We start from the raw sequence: 7,683 nt of genomic DNA, 5'->3' as shown, positions 1-7,683 counted from the left end.
GGGAGGGACCATCACCCCTGCTTATTACACGCAAAAAAAAATTTTAGTCTTCTATTTTTTCGTCATGATTTAATCTGAATTATCAATCTTCAAAGATTTTCCAAGTTCAAAAATGTACTTTCTTATAAGAAATTTAAATTGTTGCAACATTATTGCGGAAAACTGTAATAATAATAAAAAGAGCTTCTTCAGGCTAAATTTGCAATACCGTGTTATTTTTGCGTTGATTAAATTTGATAAAAAAAATTACTTTGTGGGACCCATTGAGCTGCACAGGAGCAACGTTTTCTTCTTCATGACTTTGCGAGGTCTGTGGATCCAGTGGGAAGTCCATTCACATCTTAAAAATTCCAGGAATACATTCACTGGTTATGAATTATTATAGCCATATTCCGAAGAATATATGCTAAATGATTACAGTCAATGTACTTTTAGTAATAATGGCGTCTTTTTAGGATCATTATCATCAATCTTAAGATTGTGGCATCCAAATCATGTGAAAGAGATTTATTAATAAGAGCATCAAAGGATATGGGGATCTCCGATTTATGACAGTAATTTCTCCGTCTCCTCGAATCTTGATCCCTCAGGTTGCATTCAAAAAGAACTTGTTGTGTATTTTCCAAAGTCTGATAGCAGTTTCTCCATAGGGGTGTGCCGAGGATTCCCCATTTCAAAAGATCAGCATTAAGTAAAATAGTTCAAGCTTTTAGTTTATAGTAGAGCATATTAAAATCCTTAGATTCGAAAGGAGAATGCACAAAATGTTGGTAAGAACAGATTCCCAATATTGACAGTTTCAAAGGTATTCCACTGATTCAAGCAACGAAATTAAGCTTACAAGACAGACAAATGCAAGTTCTACCTAGTGTATCAGTAAATCAAATGTAATACCGCCTTCAAACAGTAATACTGGCCAATGAAAATAATTTTCAGTGACTTGGGTTAAACGGATATTTTTTAACTTTGTAAACTACTTTTTCCTCTCTTCCGAAGGAAGATGGGTGATTACAATTGTACTGATAGCACTAATTGACAATATTTTTACAAGATACTTCAACAGTATATTTGCGTTTTTTTTTATTCTGGCTTCAAATATGTCGTCTGAATTTTCCCATCAGGAATAATTTTTTTTGTGAAAACAGTTTTGCAAAGCTAAATTTTTATTTTTTTTTTGTCTTGTTATACAAACCATTTATTCATCTGTAAAGATTTTAACCAAGCTGCATTTTAAAAAATCACCTTTTAGAAAATGCTAAAAATATTAAATAGAAAGACTGTAAAGGTTCATTTGGAGATGGACCTGCTCAAACCTATTAATTTGACATTATAATGTGGAAGTATACACTGATTAGGGGGTAGTGGTGGCTACTAACCCCTGGTGCCCCTGAGTTTACCTGGATTTTAGTTGGTGCAGGGGGATTGGCTTCTTGGTTATGGGATATACGAGGTCTTGGTTTGGTATTGGTGGCTGGAGCCACTGATGGAAGACGATCCTAAGCCCGGAGTCGGCAACCCGATGGGTAATATTTCGTTGGCCACTGAAACGGTGTCTGAGGAACACTTCAGGTGGGAAGAAATAGTGGAAATGGAGGTAAGCCATGAAGAAACCTACAACCATGGTGGAGCTCTAGATTACGAGTAAGGGAAAGGGTACAGGGGAATGATAAAACTTGTTTTTATGCTTGACAGTTTGAGATATGCTCGTGAATGTCCTTTTAACAATCCCAAGTGCTTGATTGGGCTTTACAAAAGTCATTTGGGCATGGAGATAAGACTGCAGATCATCGTCAACAAGGGCACGAAAGTCTCTACCAACGTGACTTCGGAATAAATTTGTGGGATCCGTCAATATAGTGCTTATGGTACTCGGTGCGTGGATTTTCTTCCCAAAGTGAATGGTCCTGCATCTTGAAATATGAAAATCAAGTCTCCAAGTACCAGTCAGTGAGTGAATGCCTTTGGGTCTCTTTGTGATGGAATAATATCTCCAAAGTGTCCACAAGACCAATAAGTTTAGAGTCATCAGCAGAGAGCCTTACTTTGTTCTTATGGAATTTTTGCATTTTTTGCGAATAAGGTGGGACCCAAGACCGTATCCTGGAGGAAACCACTTTGAACTGAAGCCACTCTAAAGAAGAATGTCTTTCCGTCCTTACCAAATATTTTCACAGTGTGTTTCTTATCTATTAGAAACTGAGTCAACCCCCCAATTAAACCCCAATTCAACCTAACAGCTCGGACCTTGATTCAGATTCCCTTATAGCCTATTTTGTTTCAAATTTTTTCGCCATATCAAGTCCTAAGCCATGTTGGCACAATGAGAATTATTTAAGAACTGGTTAAGCGTTTTGAAATTTTAGTGTACACTTTCCCGTTGAGTAGCTTGCTTATTGTAGATATTATGCTGATTTGTCGGTCATTATTTATTTTCTCTTTGCTACCATCCTTGGGAATAGAGGTTTTGCGAACCGTTCGCTAATCCTATGGGATCATCCAGCTCCCAAAAATTTATTTTTGATTAAGTTCTTTAGGTTTATCTCTACAATTACACTATTGATTGTAATTGGAATGAAAACTTTCAATGAAATGTTCCCCAAAGTATTCTTTAAACAAAACGGTAGCTTAAGCTACGTGGATATTTTAAAATGTCTTCAGAATGTGTGGTAAGCAGACAATTCTAGTCAGAATTTGATTTTAATAAAATATATTAAAATACGAAAAATGCAAATTACAAGTTTTGAAGTAGACGCAATTAACTAAGATAAGAATGTTTTAAAATGACCACTAAAAGCCAAAGCTACAGGATACTTTGTTCGAAAGAGGAAGTTGAAAGATAACCACATCACCGTCCTGAAACCAGATAGGTGGTTAAGCTTATTGAATAAAAGAGAGAATCGCTGAGATACCAGCGTCTTTCTCTAGTAATTATCTTCGACCTCCGATCTTTGCCAGATTTGGACTGCTTTGATTTATGTAAGTTCGCGCATTTTCTTATGATTGTATCTTGTACTTTTAATCTGTTAGAACACTATTTCCTGTACTGTGCTGCTTAGAGCACATACCTTGTACCGTTGTTGTTCAGAGTCATTAGTCTATACCGTTATAGTCTAGGGTCAATTAAAATCAGTCAATAATAAAAAAAAACCGTCTCCTCGTACAGCTCTGAAGGAAGTCTCCTTAAAGTAGGTTCGGGTAATATAATTTAGGACGCTACCATAGTTATTACTTACTTACTTGTACTTGTTGCGGGACCAGACACGGACGCCTCACCCGGCATGTAGAAAACTACGTATGATTGATCCTCATTTGTTGCGATCTTGTGCCAGTTCTTCAGCAAACCGGAGCAGCTTTCTGCCAGCTCACGCACTTTCTGCCAAACTTTCGAAATCTGCCAATGGGGTCGAGGTCGTTTTTGGCAGTTGTCCACTAATTCTTAAATTGACCGCCAGGTCGCCTGCGCTAATCTGGTAATGGGACAGCTAGAAGCAATTGCTTTATGATGCGGTGATTGGTTCTTCTAAGAAAATGACCAAGCCAACGCAGTCTTTTCTGTTTGATAATCATGGTGGCGGGTTCGATGTTACAGCACCGGTGGTGAACATCAACATTTGAGATTCTGTCAGAATATCGAATCCTCGGGATTTTTCGTAGACAGCGGTGGTCAAAGACTTCCAAATCATGGAGATGAAGCGCCTTCAGTGGCCAAGTTTCGACTGCATAGAAGAAAACAGATCTAACAGCCACTTTATAGACAGAAAGTTTTTTCTTCATGCTGATCTCCCGCCGGATCCACAAATGGCGGCGTAGTTGTGAGAAGATGGCTTGGGCTTTGTTGATTCTGTTCTGTATGTCAAGGTCACAGCCTCCACGAGAGTCTATTATTGAGCCAAGATAGGTGAAGCTGTTGACTTTTTCCAATTCTTGTCCGTAAAGCACAAGCTGATAATCCGACAGTATGTTTAGGTCCATGACTTTAGTTTTGGCCGTGTTGATTTTCATACCCAGTAGCTGAGAGAAATGTGCTATTTCATTAAACATTGCTTGGGCAGTTGCTGGACTAGCAGCAAGAGCGTCGATGTCATCCGTGTAGTCCAGGTCAGACACGTTAATGCCCAATCCCATAACAACACCATCAAAACTCGAGAGTGCACTCTCTAGAATCAAGTCTATACAGTAGTTAAACAAAACAGGGGCCAATATGCACCCCTGTTTTACGTCACTTTCAACATTGAAGGGCTCAGTTTCTTCGTCCAGCACTCTTAATGTCGATTTCCAATGCTTGTAGAAGGCCTTCAACAGCTTTATGAATTCAACTGGCATACCCTCTTCCAATATGATTGGCCAAAGGTTTTTGCGAGTTACAGAGTCGAAAGCAGCCACAAAATCAAGGAACATGTTAATTATGGGGAGTTTGTAGCGTTCGCACTGTTGGAGAATAAGGCGAAGAGTGAAGACCTGGTCAGTGCACCCTCTCCCTCTTCGAAATCCGCATTGATTTTCACTAGTCCACTCGTCCCTTGCTTCCTTGAACATTTTAAGCAAAATCATCGCAAATACTTTGGTAGCCGTATCCATAAGTGATATCCCTCGGTAGTTGCGGCTGTCGCATTTGTCCTGCTTTTTAAATACTGGGATTATTACTGACACCTTCCCATCACACGGGAAGGTCTTCTTCTCCCATATCAGACTGAAGAAGGTTTCTAGTTGTTCCGTTACAACGTTTGGCGTCGCTTTGTAGACCTCCGGAGGGAGAACATCTTCTTCAGGAGACCTATTGTTTTTTAGACGTTTGATCGCGTTTAGTATTTCTGAAGCTGAAGGTGGTGCCATATCGATTTCATATGGTGGTGTTTCAGCTGTTGGTGGCAGCATCGGCGTTGCATCTTGCCCATCTGTATTTGGATTAAGCAGGTCTTTGAAGTTATTCTTCCAGTGATCGAGTTTACCTTGCACGTCAGGGATCACACTTCCTTGAGCGTCTTTTAAGAGACCAGCGATAGGTGACTTTATTCCAGTTATTTCTTTGTGGGTTCTACACAGCCTACTCGTATCATTATTTCTGGCTGTTTTTTCCATCTCTAAAGCGACCTCATCCAAAAATTGTTGGCGGTCTTGACGTCAGCTTGTTTTTAACCTGTTTACGTAGTGACTTTTTTACTGCGATTGATGCGTTTGATGCCTGCCGGCTAGCCTCAATTGGCTTTACAGTTTACTCTGAGACATAATTCTTCCTCGTCTTTGCAGGGGCATAGCCGATAACTTCAGCAGCCACCTTTTCAGTGGTGTTCCGGCATTGTTTTCATCGGGTGGTAGGGTCTTCATCACAGTTGGTCAGGCGGTCAGGCTCTAGTGTATGCTTACTTCGGATTGGGTTCAACGAGGTTATGTCACCACACCTAGTGTTAATAACCTATCTGTAGCCAAGACGCTACCCATAGCCATTAAGAACCTAATGAAGGTAACTAGCCTCGCCTCTACAGTGTCACTTCCGTACAAATAGTTGGACTTAATCGTTTACTCCACCACTTCAGTAAGTATTACCTGGTGACTCCACCACATAATTTATATTCACCTGGAAACTCCACTACATCAGTACATATATCGTGGTGACTTAAGGACATCTGGTGGCAATAAACTGATTACTTTACTAATTCTGGTGGCAGCGGAAAAAGACTGAGGTGAGAAAATCAGATAAAGTTTTAAATTAGATAAGAAAAAATTGCTTTGTCAGTAGGGGAAATCAACACGAATTCTCGTACAGCGGTATTGAAAATCGCAAACATTATACCTGAGTACACGGGAGTTTCCAATGTCGAAGAATTTATCGAAAAATTAAAAATTGTCAAATAACTGACGGACACAATTAATTACACAATTAAAGTAAAATGATTGGCGACTTGATTAAGAGGAAGTGCCTTACACTATTTTAGTCAATAAGAGAGAAAAAAAAGACAAGTCTTTCAGAAAGGCTTAAAACTGATGTAGTTACTTTTAACGCATCGACCAATATGCGTGAATACGCTGAAAAGATTTGCCGGTCAGTATACTTGCAACTAAGCAATAGTGGAAGCAACAAAACGATGCAAAAAGAAAAATCACAAACATTTAGCCAAGGTTTAACAAAAAAAGCTTCTAAGGCTTTTATTATCGCAAAACATGAAAATATCGTGCAAGCTATTACGTTGGTATAAACAGAAGGCCAAATTGACGAAGAAATGAAAATATTTGATCAGATATCCATAAATATTGCTGAAAATCAAAATAATGCTAACTCTAAGATGCATTAATGGAGGCGTTTTGTAAAGCAATGGGGCGCAAGAAAGGTCCGAATTCATCATCATGGACAGATTCAGCCCCATTTGACAACCAAATCCATGTTATTAGGTCCATAATACATTGGAATTTAATGAATTTGGACATCTGCCTCCTCCTGCAAACAATAGTAGAGCAAATAGCAACAGGTCAAGAATACATAGAAATAGCCATAGACCCTGGAGAGATAACCAATTATCAGATAATATAGAACAAGATTCAGTTGCTATTACTGTGGCATGCCAAAGCACTATGTGGCACAATGTTACACTAGGATACAAAATGAAGGTGTAACGTACAATAGAATAAACTAGTTTCGACAACAAGTTAGATGAAACTTAGGAAAAAAGGGATCAACTAATACGTGGGAAGAACCAAGCAATATTATCGAATATTTTCTTAGGAATTAGACATTAAATCAGACTCTAGGCAAAATAAAGCCATTAAATAGTCCGGGGATAACCCAGAAAATTGTCGACCAAATAATAGTGGACATTTAAGCGAAAAAATTAGCCCGTCAGGGCCATCAGAGCTTTACATTTCTTAAACCCCTATATAGTTTAGAATGTTTAAAATTGAATGTTTTCAAAATTTACCATGTTTAATCGATACAGGTGCTTTGAAATCCCCAAACAGAGATGACATTTTAAGAAATTTCCTGATAATGCACACAATCTAATTGAGAGATCTCAAAGCATCCTGACCTCTGTTACAGGTCATAAATTGCCAATTTTAGGAGAATTCCAATCTGAGCAATAACAAAGCAAAATTAAATAAAGCAACTTTGGGAACGGTAAAAATATTTCATATGCATATATTAAATCTTTAAGCATTCCGGAATTAAGCATAAATCTTACAAGTCAAGAACAAATTTCAAAGAAACGGAGCAATAAGAGAATTATGGAATGACAAAACTGATTTTTGAAACAGTTTAGTTAGTTGATTTACCAGAAAATATTAAAAGCCAAGTAGGAAACATTTTATAGGACTACAAATGGACTCTCGCAGGATATAAAGCTGACTATGGATTAACACACCTGATTACACAAAAAAGTATCGACCTAAGTGCCACCTATTAAAAAGAACTCATATAAAACACCATATCATTTGAGATCTTGACTTGATAAGCAAAGCAAGGAGATGGAGGAACAAGGTGTAATTAAAGAAGGAGTTAGCGAATAATGTTTCCCATTATTAATAGTAAAGAAGAAAGGCAATACATAAAGATATTGCTTAGACTTCAGGGCGCTTAATGCAGTAATAGTAAAATATGTTATGAAGTTACCCAGAATTGATACGATATTGGATTTGATAGGGGGCGGGGGTAAAATACTATGCGAGTTTCAACCTTACAGAGATTGATCTTGG

Source organism: Artemia sp. Qi Xiang Cuo, chromosome 11 (assembly GCF_049724085.1).
Source record: "Artemia sp. Qi Xiang Cuo chromosome 11, ASM4972408v1, whole genome shotgun sequence".
In the NCBI taxonomy this organism is placed as follows: Eukaryota; Metazoa; Arthropoda; class Branchiopoda; order Anostraca; family Artemiidae; genus Artemia; species Artemia sp. Qi Xiang Cuo.
This window is presented reverse-complemented; position numbering follows the sequence as displayed.